General features: G+C 43.3%; 1 protein-coding gene across 8 annotated transcripts in view; it reads left to right on the top strand.

The window, feature by feature from the left end:
- RPH3AL (rabphilin 3A like (without C2 domains)) overlaps positions 1–16,216 on the top strand; it is a 682,151-nt gene that overhangs the window by 255,524 nt on the left and 410,411 nt on the right. The window contains exons 1-2 of one of the 8 annotated variants that reach the window (XM_069757355.1): positions 9,300–9,317; positions 9,879–9,913. The exons of 6 other annotated variants lie outside the window; for them this stretch is intronic. The gene's annotated coding sequence lies outside the window, so the exon portion shown is untranslated. Of the gene's footprint in view, positions 1–9,221; positions 9,318–9,878; positions 9,914–16,216 lie in introns of those variants that run through there. One more of the 8 variants, XM_069757353.1, reaches the window with a different exon arrangement.

The raw sequence follows: 16,216 nt of genomic DNA, 5'->3' as shown, positions 1-16,216 counted from the left end.
AGAAATTTCAAGAAGCCGGTTGATACAACTTATTTATTTCTCAGACTACTAAAAAACACACTAGTCTAGAAACATTATTTTTTGGGTCTAGAAATTACAACAAGATGATTGATGCCAATTATTCATTTCTCAGAGTACTAGAAAACACAGAGCGGCTTAATGGACAGTTCTCCAACAGGCAGGGAAATGCAGAGTTCACCCAGCAGTTTAAAGGGCAATACTTCCACAGGCGGGGGGTGCAGAGTACACACAGCAGCCTAAAGGACAGTATTCCCACAGATATGGCTGCAGAGTACATACTGCGCCATTTAACACAGTAGTAGCACAGTACTACCACAAATATGTGTTGCAAAGTGATGAGCGAATACATTTGGCACTGTTCCTTACTCGCACAAATAGTACGCTATTCGGGCTATTCATCACTTAGAGCAGGGGTCCCCAACCTGTAGCTCGGGAGCCACATGTGGCTCGCGGGCCCATGAATTGTTGTTCGCGGCTGCCTGCCAGCTTGGTGCATTAGCTCCAGTACTAGCAAACCGGTATGAAGAGCACATCTGAAAATGGTGAATTTTGTGAGTAGCCCTGCACAGAAGAGCAGATCTGGATGCACATATACTGGTGTTAGGGGTTTTGAGATGATTTAATTATGGTACGCTGGAGACAAGATGACACCACCTGTCAGAGGAGGTGTTTGAAGCTCGATGTGACAGTGACTTGGGAGTGCTTGATATGAGAATACCGAATTGGGGGTATTGTAGGAACGCCTGGATCTTTGCATGCTGCTTTGGAGTGATTGATTTTTGTGGAAAAGCTTTGGTTACCATTATGCCTATAATGGGGGCTTTGGTTGCCACTATTGTGAGGGGGGCAGGAGCTGAATGTGGCTCGCGACCCTCTCTCAGAGCTGAATGTGGCTGAATGTGGCTCTCAAGGTCAGAAACGTTAGAGACCTCTGACTTAGAGTAATTTTACTATTCGCCTTGGTATATTCAAGTGACCCGCCCAGCATGTTTAGCGCTTTATTTGCAGCCAAAGAACATGCTGGGCTTGCTTGCCAATCACAGTAATGCCAGCGCCATCTTTGGTGTGTAATTACTGTGATTGGCTGGCTTTACAGCATCATAGGGGATAGGTAATCCTTTCCGGCGCCATCCTGCACACATTACAGCTGGAAACAGCATAGTGAGAGCGTAGTGTGAGTATAGGGTGATTAAAAGCAGTGTATAGGGAGAGTTTGTTATTCCAAAAAGCTCTTTTAAGAGCTACTGAGGGTTAAGATTAGTTCTTTGTTAGGTTGAGATAGTGTAGGGTGAGATTTAATACTAGGGAGAGATTCAATACTAGGGAGAGTGAAAGGAAGGCACCTTGGTGTTATCATCATTGCAAGTACATGCTGGAGATCTCTGCTAGTTTACATTGTGTTGTATAATTTAGGAACAGACTGTGAGATTAGGGGAAGATAGGCAGGGGTTTCATCCACTACCATAATATACAAAGCAGCTCTTTTTGGAACCAAATAATATTAGTACCAGCATATACTAAACAAAATTTTTTGTAGCTACATAATATTCCTGCATATCAGCATGTATAACATTTTAGTTTGTTTACACCTAAATAATATTCATCAGTGCCAGCATATAGTAACATCCTTTTTAAAACCTAATTGCTAAATAATATTCCTCGTTTATTGCTGAAATAACAAATATTTATCTTGTACAGTACAGACCAAAAGTTTGGACACACCTCATTTAAAGATTTTTCTGTATTTTCATGACTATGAAAATTGTACATTCACACTGAAGGCATCAAAACTATGAATTAACACATGTGAAATTATATACGTAACAAAAAAGTGTGAAACAACTGAAATTATGTCTTATATTGTAGGTTCTTCAAAATAGCCACCTTTTGCTTTGATGACTGCTTTGCACACTATTGGCATTCTCTTGATGAGCTTCAAGAGGTAGTCACTGGGAATGGTCTTCCAACAATCTTGAAGGAGTTCCCAGAGATGCTTAGCACTTGTTGGCCCTTTTGCCTTCACTCTGCGGTCCTGCTCACCCCAAACCATCTCAATTGGGTTCAGGCCTGAAGTCTATGGAGGCCAGGTCATCTGGCGTAGCACCCCATCACTCTCCTTCTTGGTCAAATAGCCCTTACACAGCCTTGAGGTGTGTTTGGGGTCATTGTCCTGTTGAAAAATAAATGATGGTCCAACTAAACGCAAACCGGATGGAATAGCATGCTGCTGCAAGATGCTGTGGTAGCCATGTTGGTTCAGTATGCCTTCAATTTTGAATAAATTCCCAACAGTGTCACCAGCAAAGCACCCCCACACCATCACACCTCCTCCTCCATGCTTCACTGTGGGAACCAGGCGTGTAGAGTCCATCTGTTCGCCTTGTCTGGGCGCGCACAAAGACACGGTGATTGGGCCCAAAGATCTTAAATTTGGGCTCATCAGACCAAAGCACAGATTTCCTCTGGTCTAATGTCCATTCCTTGTGTTATTTAGCCCAAGCAAGTTTCTTCTGCTTGTTTCTTGTCCCTAGCAGTGGTTTTCTAGCAGCTATTTTACCATGAAGGCCTGCTGCACAAAGTCTCCTCTTAACAGTTGTTGTAGAGATGTGTCTGCTGCTAGAACTCTGTGTGGCATTGACCTGGTCTCTAATATGAGCTGCTGTTAACCTGCAATTTCTGAGGCTGGTGACTCGGATAAACTTATCCTCAGAAGCAGAGGTGACTCTTCGTCTTGCTTTCCTGTGGCGGTCCTCATGTGAGCCAGTTTCTTTGTAGCGCTTGTTGGTTTTTGCCACTGCACTTGAGAACACTTTCAAAGTTTTTCCAATTTTTCGGACTGACTGACCTTCAATTCTTAAAGTAATGATGGCCACTCGTTTTTCTTTACTTAGCTGCTTTTTTCTTGCCATACTACAAATTCCAACAGTCTATTTAATAGGACTATCAGCTGTGTATCCACCAGACTTCTGCACATCACAACTGATGGTCCCAACCCCATTTATAAGGCAAGAAATCCCACTTATGAAACCTGACAGGGCACACCTGTGAAATGAAAACCATTCCCGGTGACTACCTCTTGAAGCTCATCAAGAGAATGCCAAGAGTGTGCAAAGCAGTCATCAAAGCAAAAGGTGGCTACTTTGAAGAACCCAGAATATAAGACATAATTTCAGTTGTTTCACACTTTTTTGTTACGTATATAATTCCACATGTGTTAATTCATAGTTGTGATGCCTTCAGTGTGAATATACAACTTTCATAGTCATGAAAATACAGAAAAATCTTTAAATGAGTAGGTGTGTCCAAACTTTTGGTCTGTACTGTAGTTGTGAGACTGGTGCAAACCCTGCTGAGCTACGGAAACATCACTATTTACCAGTAATTTCCCTGAGTTTGCTGTTGGCATGTCTCATAAACACGATATAAAAAAATTATATTTGTTAAATAAATAGCGTATCTTTAGCAGTTGTGCGACTGGCACAAACCCTACAGAGATACGCAAACATCACAATTTACCAGTGGCAATAATTTTCTTTATTCTGCTGTTGCTGTGTGTCAGAAAGGTGATTTAAAAACAAATTTGAATTTTCTATTGGTTAAATAAATAGCATATCTTTATCTAGCAGTTGTGCGACTGGCGCAAAGCCTCCTGAGATACGCCAATGTGACTACCTGTAATTTTCCTGAGTCTCCTGTTGCTGTGTATAATAAAGCTGATATCTGAAATTAAAATACCCACACATTGCTAGATACAGGGAATTTGTTTGTACACATGTGGTCAAAATTGTTGGTACTTCTCGATTAATGACAGAAAAACCCACAATGGTCATAGAAATAACATGAATCTGACAAAAGTAATAATAAATAAAAGATCTATGAAAGTGAACAAATGACAATCAGACTTTGCTTTTCAACCATGCTTCCACAGAATATTAAAATAAAGCTCATGAAATAGGCCTGGACAGAAATGATGGTACCCCTGAAAATAATTTGACAAAAGAGACATGTTAAATCAAGGTGTGTCCACTAACTAGCATCATGGGTGTCTACAATCTTGGAATCAGTGAGTGGGCCTGTATATAGGGCTACAGATACTCACTGTGCTTTTTGGTGACATGGTGTGTATCACACTCAACATGGACCAGAGGAAGCGAAGGAGATTAGAAAGAAAATTATAGACAAACATGTTTAAAGGTAAAAGTTATAAGACCATCTCCAAGCTGCTTGATGTTCCTCTGACTACAGTTGCTCATATTATTCAGAAATGTAAGATCCATGGCACTGTAGCCAACCTCCCTGGATGTGGCCGCAGGGGGAAAATTGATGACAAATCAAAGAGACGGATAATACGAATGGTAACAAAAGCCCAGAAAAACTTCTAAACAGATTAAAGGTGAACTTCAAGCTCAAGTGTCAGATCACACAATCCGTCGTTTTTTGAGCCAAAGTAGATTTCTTGGGAGACGACCAAGGAGGACACCATTGTTGAAAAAAAAATCATCAAAAAACCAGACTGGAATTTGCCAAACTACATGTTGTCAAGCCACAAAGCTTCTGGGAGAATGTCCTATGGACAGATGAGAGAAAAATTTAACTTTTTGGCAAGGCACATCTGCTCTATGTTCTATGTTCACTGACAGAAAAATGAAGCATATCAAGAAGAGAACACTGTCCCTACAGTGAAACATGGAGGAAGTTCTGTTATGTTCAGGGGCTGCTTTGCTGCATTTGGCACAGGGTGTCTAGAATCTGTATAGGGTACAATGAAATCTCAAGACTATCAAGGAATTCTAGAGAGAAATGTGCTGCTCAGTGTCAGAAAGCTTGGTCTCAGTCGTAGGTCATGGGTCTTGCAACAGGATAATGACCCAAAATACACAGCTGCAAACACCCAAGAATGGCTAAGAGGAAAACATTGGACTATTCTGAAGTGTCCTTCTATGAGCCCTGACCTAAATTCTATTGAGCATCTTTGGAAGGGGCTGAAACATGCCATCTAGAAAAGGCAACCTTCAAACACGAGAAAACTGAAGCAGTTTTTTCTTGAGGAGAGAGCCAAAATACCTGTCGATAGGTGCAGAAGTCTCATTGACAGTTACAGGAATTGTTTGATTGCAGTGATTGTCTCAAAAGATTGTGCAACAAAATATTAAGTTAAGGGTCTCATCATTTCTGTGATGGGGAAATATGTATTCCAATATCTAGCTAACAATTTGGAATGAGGGAGGGACCTCCCAAATGTAGGAGTGAGAGCCCTCACAAATGTTAAAGGAAAAACTAAAGCCAAAATGTTCTGGCGTAATAGTCTGACAACATTATTCCCAGATACCATATGCGAGTCAGAAAGGCATGTAGGCATCTTATCCATGATGTTCCCATTTAGTCTATGCTCTTTTTCCATCAATTTCAGCCTTTTTATCAGGCCCCCAGACCTGTTTGATGTGTCCAGTAGAAAAATACTTGGCTTTCCCATTGACTTGCATTGTATTCATTATTCGGTAAAGCCTTTCAAAAAGCTTTATTAAACTGGCAAACCCAAACAGAAAACCAGACAAACAGTAAAAAGTCCATGTTCGTGATTTGTTAACGAACACTAGCTGTCTGGTACGGACCCCGAACTTTCCTATAAGGTAAGGTGAGAATTTACCTAACATACTGACCCCTTGTTTTTGTAAAAGCAAAAAAACAAAAAAACCTTTTGATTAAATATGAAATAACGGTTAGTCAGTAGGAAATAAACAGCAGAGATCAAAAAATATTTATGGAATTAGTATATGTACTATATTTTTCAAGAAGTAAGGTTACACTCAGTTTTATAAAGTATGGAAGGAAATAAACTAACAATATCACAACTAAGCCAGTTTTAACTAGAACTCCTGTGAAAATCATGTAATTTTGGGACACTCAAGAGACGAATGGATACAAAGGCAAAGGATGCTCATGATTAAGGAGCACACTTTGAGGCAAAAAGGACCACCTTTCCGATGGTTTCAGTGACTTGTGTATTGGCCCCAAATATGCCAGGTAGTGGAGAAAGTTGGTTGAAGGTGCCGACGATGTGAACTGTACAATCTCCCAGAGCAAAGGGCACCCAACCTTGTGATCTGGACATCTGCACTGCTGGAGATGATAAAGGCCGACTACCTGATGATCAGTTTTTCCCACAATGGTTACAAGTACTGTCTGATAATGACAGATCGCATCACCAAATTTGCAGTTATGACTCCAACCAGAGACCAGACGGCTAAGGTGGTGGACAGAGCGATATGCTGAGACATTAGTCATGTGCATGAAAAGAATCCACTCTGACCAGGGGGTCTGCTTTCAAAGGAGAGTCAGGGAGGCATTGCACCGACTCTATAGCATTGGTAAGTCCCAAACAACACCTTACTATCCTTTACGGAACAGGGCCTGTGAACACTTCAATAGGACATTGCTTCAGATGTTAAGCACCCTAGAAGAGGATCAGAAGATCAGGTGGCCTGAATTTGTATCAGAGCTAGTCTGGGTGTACAACAACTGGGTCCATGCCACCATCGGGTACATGTCATATATTCTGCTATGCTATTTGGTCAGAGGGTCCATGAAATCACCGAACTGGAACTCGACCCAGAGGAAGATTGTAGTAAAATCAGTCCAAGTCCCTTGGTGCGAGAACATAGACATTGACTACAGACACTGAGAAGGCTTTTGAGACAAATTTCAGGAGCAGGAACACTAAAACGTGTCCCCAGTGCAGGAGGTACCATTCCAACCGGGAGATCGGGTATTGGTATGGGTTAAGCACCCTAAAGACAAGTTTGATTATCAATGGGAGGCAACTCGGGTGATGAGAAGGATTCAATATGATAACCCAGTGTATGAAGTTCAAGCTGAAGGAGAGAAAGAAGCCCCTAGTATTGTGTTACACAAGATTATGTTCCATTACTGTCTTTCAGGAGGAGAATAGATCAGAATAGAACCTCGAAAGACCATTGGAATGCTGCATCAGAGAGGGCTACTGATGACAAGAATGAGTGGGTTGCGGTGCCCAATGAACCCAGGAAGGCAGCACCACCACCCTCTGCTGAATTGGAAAAGGGCCCGAAAAATGAATCTCTGCCTAAAGCACCCAAAGTCCTAGTATCCCACGTGCAAGGTATGTATAGGATAAGTTCATATGGCAGCACATCATGCAGAAGACTAACGAGTGTGCTCATTTATTGGCAACAGTGGGACCACCCCTGAAGAACGGCAAGAGTTGTGCAGGTTCTTCCCACCTGACACCTGGCGAGTTAAAAGGAAAGAGGAATATAAGAAGGTGAAAAGTAGAAGATGAAGTTAGTCAACGTTCCACAGCATTCACCACCAAATGCTGCCATCTGCTGGTTGAGGTGAACAGACGGGAACTGAAAGTTATGGAGAACTTGAAGGGTACGCTGGGTCAGGTGACAGCTGTGGTGCATATATTCAATATCAACCAAACAAAAGATTAAAGACACACTCTAGTGTCATTGTATTGGACAAAAAAACGGACACTCTACCAAAACCTACAACCTATAAAAAGTCCATATATGTAAAAAAATATATATCAATTTTTATTACAAAATTAGAAGTTCTAACTCACATATAATAAGAAAAGGCGATGAAAAAAGTGGCGCACAGTGTCAACAAATTCCCACTGCACAAATCCATAAATAACATATCAGGTATGGGGTAAGAGACGTAAAAACCAATATACATAATCAATGATGGCATGGTATATAACAGTACAAATAATGCATATTGATCCACTGCCAAAAAATCAAGAGATCAGAGTCGTTTATACAACAAACTGGGAAAAATCCATATCATCATAAAGTTATATTGTCAAATATTATAGGTAAGAAAAGGACAACAGACCCAGAAATATCCACATCATAGAATCAGATCATGGCAGGGATAATTAACCAAGTAAGGCTACGTTCAGACTAGCGTTGCGCGCCGCTGCGTCGGCGACGCAACGCACGACGCACACAAAAACGCGGCAAAACGCACGCAAAAACGCTGCGTTTTGCGACGCGTGCGTCGTTTTTTGCCGAAAATCGGACGCAAGAAAAATGCAACTTGTTGCGTTTTCTTGGTCCGACGCTAGCGGCAAAAAAGACGCAAGTGTTGCAAAACGCAACACACAAAAACGCATGCGTCCCCCATGTTAAACATAGGGGCGCATGACGCGTGCGTCGCCGCTGCGTCGCCCGACGCTAAGGCGACGCACACTAGCGGAACGCTAGTGTGAACGTAGCCTAAGGGCGTCTCACCCATTATGACCTGTGTATGGAAGTGCTGTGGAACCAGCCCTGATGCGCGTTTTGCGTGGGCTTCCTCGGTGCAATTACTAAATATAAAGGGATGGCGAAGTGGGAACTCAGTTGGTGCCATGACCTGAGAAGGGGGGGATGTATGAGCAGAATAAAGAGTTTGGGTTAAACCCAGAGTAGAGTCACCTGAGAGTGACTGGATACCAGAGCAAGTGAGGCATTCTTGTTCAATCACCAAAGTTCAGACTTTGCCGGTCAAGACCCAAAATCCTTTCTCTGCCTATTAAGCATTGAAAGGTCAGACGATAGTCTTTGGATAGAATGGAACGTCTATTGTGCTGAGAAGTCCAGGGTGAATCAGGCGATTGGCTCCAGAGTAGAAGTATGGAACAGGGTGTGGACTGGGGCGGTGTTTCAGGAAATGAAGACGGTCAGTGCGAGGAACCCACTGGGTACCAAGTGACTCGCATATTGGGGACTTGCGGCCTAACTGGAAATACTGGTAACCCCCCCTTAGGACCAGTGTAACAAACAGAGGCACCTACGAAAGCATATGACGATGATTGGTCTAGTACTTGGAGTGGTGCTTGTTCAGTTGAGATATACAGGCCCAATTAGTCGTTCAATTGCCAGATATTAAGGATAGTGTATATAAATAGAGTGATACAGGAAAGATATATATCTTGGTACCGTGCTAGCCAGTAGATAGAAAAATATTTAGAATTGAGTCCTCAGTGGTTGATACTAAAAGGTATAAACCACTGAGGACTCTCAATTCTAAATATTTTTATAATTAATAAATACGATATCCCTATTAATGTAGTAAGCGTCATAAAAAGCTATATTACTCTTATTACCTATCATATCTTGTGTACTTGCGTATTCAAATATAACCATAACTAGTTTTTTTTTCTCTGTTAGACACATCGTGTCGGTTGACTACCACTTCAAGCTCATTGTCTGCGTTGTTGCATCCAATTGACCTGCTTACACTCACACAAAACCATCCATTTAAAGGTATGCCCCTCTGTTGAACCACAATTTTGAACATTCCACAGTTAAAGCCAAGTATTGAACAACTTTTACCTTTTTGCTTTATATATTGTACGAAGTTACACTATGTTCTATTCTCCATACACATGTAACATGTTGGAGACCACGGCTTTAAACATTTTACAATACCTCACAATAGGTGTTAAACATGAAAATGTAATTGTTTTACCTAAAATACAAAGGAAATGTCATCTTTAACTTTAGCCCTTTTAGAGATCATTTCATCTTCAACTTGCTTAACTGTTCAGAATAACAGTCATATTGCTGTATTGCTTTGTTTAAAAAAAAAAAAGTTTAGCTTTGAAAATTATTGGCTTAGGTACACATGCGCCTTAGCTGTTGAGTTCTCAATTTTACTGGTAAGACTGGTTTTTGTGCTGAATTCCTTCACAACCCTTAGAGCAATGAATCTTTCTACGTCCTTCTATTCTACATAAAGGCAGACATAAATCCAAGCAGTAGGTCATATTCAGTGAGCTCTGTTTTTTTTTTTTTTACAATATTACTTCCTTAATGTATTGTCAGTGACGGAAGTTTGCGTCTTGTCAGGATTATAGTGGGTGAGTAATATTTAACTTGAGCTTCAATTTGTGAATGTATTAGCAATACTTTACATTATTTTTGTGATAAATGCTAATTAAAATATGAAGTAGCCTTTCTGTAGGTTTACAGTTCTTATAGATGTCAGCTTGTATTCTTTTGTGCTAATTATTTTGTATAACAATTCATAAAAAAAAAGAATCAAAAGCACTAGGGAACTTTAGTTTGTTCATATTCCCCCAACATTGTGTACTACATCACAGCTATCAGGTCAATGAGAATGCTGTTAGGTAGTCTGGAGACATTGTTTTATTAGATTGGTTTACAGTTGTATCTGTTTTTTATTAATTAAACATAGCAGTCACGGGCCTGCTGCAGGTAATCAGAGGTGGCAGATTGGCTGTAACTCGTCAATTAAGGGCTCATCTACACTGAAAGTTGTTGCCAAGAAATTCACTTGGCCTGCTGGAAATAGTGGTAACTATTGATGAGCAAATATATTCGTAAAATGATAGCCAAACATAAATTTGGCACAAATATGGCACACTCGGATTAGTGATCAGAAACATGATCAAAGTTTTTAAAAATCTGGAAAAATCTGTAATATTAGGTAAAAATTGGAGGAAAATATCTAGGTTGCCACAAAAGTATTTTCAGCACTTTAGCAATTATAATGGTGGTGTATCATGAGCATTTGTCACGTGTTTGAGGGGAAGGGGTTTACAGAGCTCAGAGGCATGGCGTTCTTATAAACAGTAATTCTTTTTTTTCCTAACTTTGTGTGCACATTGCGGCGAACCAATCAAGGGCAGGGAGCACCCACAATGACCTTACACAACGGCTTGTGTCATTGACTGCTATCACATGTCCCTCTCCATATAAATATTAGACACCTTGTTTTAGCGCCATTTTGAGACTGACAGCGCAGAGAGGCTGCTCCTGATGCTGGCACTGTTAGCAGCAAGATTTCAGCTACTGTATTTAGTTAAGGTACCGTCACACTAAACGATATCGCTAGCGATCCGTGACGTTGCAGCGTCCTGGTTAGCGATATCGTTCAGTTTGACACACAGCAGCGATCAGAATCCTGCTGTGATGTCGTTGGTCGCTGCAGAAAGTCCAGCACTTTATTTCGTCGCTGGACTTCCTGCTGACATCGCTGAATCGGCGTGTGTGACGCCGATTCAGCGATGTCTTCGCTGGTAACCAGGGTAAACATCGGGTTACTAAGCGCAGGGCCGCGCTTAGTAACCCGATGTTTACCCTGGTTACCAGCGTAAAAGTAAAAAAAAACCAAACAGTACATGCTTACCTTCCGCTGTCTATCCCTCGGCGCTCTGCTTCTCTGCCCTGTGTAAGCACAGCGGCCGGAAAGCAGAGCGGTGACGTCACCACTCTGCTTTCCGGCCGCTGTGCTCACAGTCAGTGCAGGAAAGCACAGCGCCGGGGACAGACAGCAGAAGGTAAGTATGTAGTGTTTGGTTTTTTTTACTTTTACGCTGGTAACCAGGGTAAACATCGGGTTACTAAGCGCGGCCCTGCGCTTAGTAACCTGATGTTTACCCTGGTTACCGGGGACCTCGGGATCGTTGGTCGCTGGAGAGCTGTCTGTGTGACAGCTCTCCAGCGACCAAACAGCGACGCTGCAGCGATCTGGATCATTGTCGGTATCGCTGCAGCGTCGCTTAGTGTGACGGTACCTTTAGGCGGTTGTATTTCAGTCAGATAGTGTAGCTAATTAGTGTCCAGTGTGGCTGTTTAATTTACCTTCCAGTATTTTTTGTCGTTGCCATTACTGAGGTCCACAGACAAAGCCAGCAGGGCACATGTCCTACAAGTGTGTTGTGCACTGCTTCTGTTGTGCTAGATTCACTAGTATAGCATTCTAAATAATATTTTTCACTAGCTAAATTTGAAACAGCCTGCTGTATCCAACCTTGTCATTAAGTGCTGAGGTGACATGAATCTGTCTGTAGACCTAAGGGACATTAAAAAAACATTATAATTTTTCAGTTGCAAAAAGTTAGACAGCCCACCGTATCACACTTTGTCATTTTGCGGAGTTAAAATTAAGCTGTAGAGGCCTGATCCCGAGGCAACAAAAATTTCTTCTGTTCCTAGTGTCATATAGTTGGAGACTTGACTTTCAAATAGTTTGCAGCATCTAGTGTGTTATAGATACCTTATCCAGAGGCCACCAAAAAATTCTTCTGTTCCTAACGTCATACAGTGACTTTCAAATTGTTTGTAGCATATCTTTGTCATATAGGCCTCATTCACACTTAAACAATTCTTTCTTCTGTGACTAACACGATACAGCATGCCATATTTCACCTTGGAATTTACTGTCGCTTAAATTCAACTGTTTGCAGAGGTGGTGCAGAGTTTAAAATCTAATTTTTTGTTGCTAATACTGTGCTCCTACCACACTTTCTGAGCAACATGCCTGCAGAAAAGCGAGGCTGTGGTGGAAGGGGAATTAGATTTGGTGTTCAAGGTGTACATGGGGTAGGTGGTAATGTTTGTGAAAGCACTAGTGAACCAACATCATTTCCTATGCAAAGACAACTGACGATTTCTGTTACTGGATGGGCTACTCCACTTTCTTTGGCAGCCGCACAGCGGTACTCCTTATTGATGAGCGCCAGAAACAGCATGTGCTCGAGTGGATGGCACGCGCAGCTTCAAGTGGCCTCTATTTCTCTTTCTCCACCTCAACATCACACCCAGTACAGTTCACAGAGGTGGCACCCAAATTCCCCTTAATTCCCCTTGCTTCCCTCTGCGTCCTGACTCTCCAACCGTACAACTAACTATATGGAACCACAGATGGGTGAGTCTGAAGAGCTGTTCACACATTCTATGAAATGGTCCTCAGAAGTGTACTCAAAAGCTTCACAGAGTCAAGAGGAGGAAATCTGTACCGATGCCCAAAATATTTTTTTCTTGGATCTGGGGCGGGACGAAGTACGATCTGACAGCATCCTGACCCTCGTCATCAGACGTTAACCCCTAAGGGGGAAGTGATCCTGATGAGACTCAGATATCTGAGGCTCACACGGACTGTACTACATTGCAGACCTGTAATGATACAGCCATGATGAGCAATGCATCCTCAGCCACAACTGTGGCTGTGACCAGCAGCTCGCAGTGGTGGCAAGGGTTGCCTATACTGGGCCTTTTTTGACACTGCAAAGGATGAGCCAACTCACATAATCTGCCAACTTTGCAAAAAAAAACTGAGTCGAGGTAAAAAGTGCAATAATTTGCCTACTACATGTATGAACCTTCACATGCGCAATCAACATGCGTTACTTTGGGAATCCCACTGAGCAAAAATGCAGACCAGCAGACCTCAACAACTGTCAGCTGCCCCATCAATCGCATCTGCTGCTTCTTCCTCCTCCTCTGTTACCGTGCCAACTATTGAGACAAAGGTCTTCAACCGCAGAACCTCAGGTACTTTACTGGCTCCAGTCATGCTGACTGAGAGGCTGCCTTCAGCTATAATGGAGCAGACATGCCTCCTGTTTTTGACCGATCTCCGAGAACAATCACACCACAACTTCCTGAATCCACCTTAAATTCTCCGCTTGCACCTCTCTCACAGTCCAGCACTTTTTATGGTTCAACATACTCTGCCCTCTCTTAGCACTGCAGCCAGCCCATGGTTCCGCAGTTGTGGTGACGTAAAAGATTGTTTCCTCCTATGCATGACAAAGCTAAGAGGTTGAACTCCACCATCTCCAATTTGTTGGCCATGGAAATGCTGCCTTTCTGCCTGGTAGATAGAGGTGGTTTCCGAAAGCTGATGGCCATCGCAGTCCCCCAGTATCAATTGCCCAGTTGCCATTACTTTTCTAAGAAAGTTTTGCCTGCACTACATCTTGACTAAATCTCTGCCAGGGTGCATTTCACCACAGACACTTGGATGAATATGTACGGCCAAGGGAGGTACATCTCACTGACTGGGCACTGGGTGACTCTGGTGGCTGTGGGGGCAGGCGCTGCTCCACAAGTCTTGAAATCCCCAAGGCTAGCAGGACAAACCTCTACATTTAACATTTCCTCCACTGCTTCTGTCTCCTTTTCTATCTCCTCTAGGGTCTCCGCCTGCACTCTCATCCTCTGCCTTAATGAGACACATGTTCCAACAGTGCAGAGCAAATCACCACCACCTCTGTACTGCGCAGCCAGAGCTCACCACAATCAGGCAGTCTTAAAATTGATATGCCTTGGAGATCGCAGTCATACAGCTGAATAGTTGTGGACAGCTCTCCAGGCTGAGTTTGATCTATGGCTGTCTCAGCTGAATATGCATCCAGGAAAGGCCATGTTCAATAATGGCATGAACCTGGTGGCAGCCCTATGGCGAGGCAAGCTCACACACCTTCCTTGCATGGCTCACATCCTCAACCTGGTGGTACAGCGATTTCTCTGCCACTATCCTGGCCTGGATGAGCTGCTCCAGAAAGCACATCAGCTGTGTGCTCATTTCCGCCATTCGCTCCCCTCAGGTCATCAAATTGCATCGATACAGAGGTCTTTGTCCATGCTAACAGGTATACATGCGATATGCTGACACGGTGTAAATCCACTCTGCACATGTTGCAGCTACTGTGGCAGCAGCAATGAGCCCTGACGCAGTATGTCATGCTGTATAGCCTGGGCCAATGCATTATGGACATTGTACATACCATGTTTACAGAGTGGGCACAGATTAAGGACCTTTGCACCCTTCTGCACAGTTTCAAAATGGCTACTAAGCTGGTTAGCACTGACTCCGCTGTCATCAGCATCATTATTCCGGTCATCTATATGCTGGAGCAGACTTTGGATAGCCTGCGGGAGGAGATGGCGGTACTAGAAGAAGCGAAGGAAGCAGAGGAGGATGTGGAAGGGATAGCATTTTCTCTAAGTTCCAGACTGTCATCACATAGGCAGGCAAATGGAGGGTGGATTACTGCGATCAATAGGGCTGGTGATAACTAGAGATTAGCGAATTTGATTGGGTCAGGGCTTATTCAGCAAGTTATAGTGCTTACCGAATAAGCTGCTGAGGGATCCCTGCTTCCTGGAACTTCCGCATAGCTCCTGGAGCAGCTAAATAACTGTGCTGGATAACTGCAGGTGAACCCTGCAGGGAATGGACTGTGTTTTTGTTTGTTTTACTATTATGCCAGCAAGGCTCTGCTTATTTTGCTAAACCCTGCTAAGGTTTATGTCATCACCAGTAAACCATAAAGGTTCCTGTGTCTACCTGAGGAAGAAGCTAATCGTGCCAACCCCTTACACATGGTGTTTTGAGTGTGTTGTGGAGAAATCCCTTGGGAAACCAGACCCACTACTTCACCATACTGGGATACCCAAAAGGGGCAGGCTCACCACAGAGGGTATCTAGACCCACAACTGGGGGTGTCCAAACCCTGCTGAGGGGTCACATAAGCCTGTTATGAAGGATGTGGTCTGTTGGCGGTGTCACAATTCTGGACACGTCGCTGCCTGGAGTCATGTGCCCCCTGAGTCTGTGGACTGTAGCGTAGACCGAAGCTGCTCCTACTATGCCTAACCAGCCTACTGTGTGGACTGTCAATCTGGCGAGGGTCCCCAGTCGTGTGCCATATCCGTCAATGGGGTAATGGTTCTAGGACTGTTGGACTCTAGAAGTCTGGTGACCCTAAACAGCGCTGCACTGGCCCACCAGTTATTCTTTAATAATTTTGTGGGTGCCTGCTGCATACACGGAGATGTCAAGGACTACCCTGTAGCCCGCGTAACCATTGGAACAGACTGTGTTGATAGAGTCCATGAGGTTGAGGTAGTAAAGGACTTAATCCATCCTGTCATCCTGGGGCGGGATTTTACTCTGTTTTGGAACTTGTGGCAAAAGGGGGATGTACAGAGTGTCCCGGTCAAAAGCCAGGCCCCTCTGATGGCGACTACATCAAAATGAGAAGTGAATGAGTCTCCCCAATGCGTCCTCGCTGGAGAGGAGGAGGAGACGATAATAGAGGAGCCCAGCTTCCCTGACTTAGAGGAGCCCAAAGAGAACTTTGGGACTACTCAACATTACATTGAAGGGAGCATTTGAGAATGTGACTGTATGCAATGGGGTTGCTCAAGAGCTGGGGCAGACACCAGGCTTCCTCATTTTACAGTATATGGCGAGTTATTGTATCAGGTGACCAAACTGAGGGGAGGAGAGATAGTAGAGCAGCTGTTAGTTCCTACCGGTGGAGGGAAGACTTGGCCCATTCATGTGTTTTGGGTGGCTATCTGGGGGTAGAGAAAACTCAGGAGGGAGTGTTACAGAGGTTCTATTG

This window comes from Ranitomeya imitator, chromosome 3, assembly GCF_032444005.1.
Source record: "Ranitomeya imitator isolate aRanImi1 chromosome 3, aRanImi1.pri, whole genome shotgun sequence".
NCBI classification, from domain to species: domain Eukaryota; kingdom Metazoa; phylum Chordata; class Amphibia; order Anura; family Dendrobatidae; genus Ranitomeya; species Ranitomeya imitator.
This window is presented reverse-complemented; position numbering and strand designations above follow the sequence as displayed.